Here is a 972-nt window from a genome sequence, read left to right on the forward strand (position 1 = left end):
TCCCCCTGAGCACCAAAATGACGAGATTGTGATCATTATGATATGATAAAAGTGAATGAATAGGATCAAACATCTTCCCAAGGAAAACTAATTACATTCTACTCCCATGCATCCTATAGAGGGGTTGAGCTGTGGCCGGCGAAGAAGAAGAAAAGAAGAAGTTGTTACATAAGCAAGATGGCCGCCTTGCCCCCACTCCTCCCTGCACCACCCCCTGGCCCCCGGCGGCCATCTTGCTTGTAACAACTTCTTACTTTCTTCTTCTTCGCCGGACACAGCTCAACCCCTCTATTTGGACTTGAAATTTTAGGTTCCGATTAGTTCATGTTCTGATCTGCTACTAATGGAAATTATGGTACGAAACTACAGTATTGAGTGAAAAGAATAAATAACATTACCACGTTGAATATTATGTTAGTATCCCTTACAAAGAAAGTTTTAACAAGGTACTGACCAGACAAGTTGAAGTAGTCCAATATTGCTGGATTAGAAGAAAGACGGGCTGAACTTTTTGTAAGTGAATGAGACAAATTAATATTCCTCACTTCCTCTTCAGGTTCCAAATGGACGTCTTCACCTTCATTATAATCTAGCCATTCCTCGTCATTCTCTAGATCGTCCCAGTTGTCTACTACCTCCATCTCAAAGCAGTTAGCATTTTTCTTTGTCCAGCCATTACTTTTATTACTTAGCCTCTTTCTTTCTGCTTCTAGCTGCTTCTGTTTCTCTTTGTCTCTCAAACTTTTTGTAAAATTTTGACACATGATTGTCAGTAAACACTTCCCCATAGTTTCAGTCAGCGTACGCTTCAATTCATCTTTGTGATTTTCACACAACCAATCATCTTCAAAATTTACACACAAATGATACATTTCCTCTAAAACATTGTTCTTGCTGAGAAGGTTTAAGCTATTTTGCAGAAATTCGGAACGTAAATTAAGAAACATCTTAATAACGTGGGGAGAGACGAAA

The sequence above is a fragment of the Frankliniella occidentalis genome, unplaced genomic scaffold (genome assembly GCF_000697945.3).
Source record: "Frankliniella occidentalis isolate FOCC.00 unplaced genomic scaffold, Focc_3.1 Scaffold596, whole genome shotgun sequence".
Classification (NCBI taxonomy): Eukaryota; Metazoa; Arthropoda; class Insecta; order Thysanoptera; family Thripidae; genus Frankliniella; species Frankliniella occidentalis.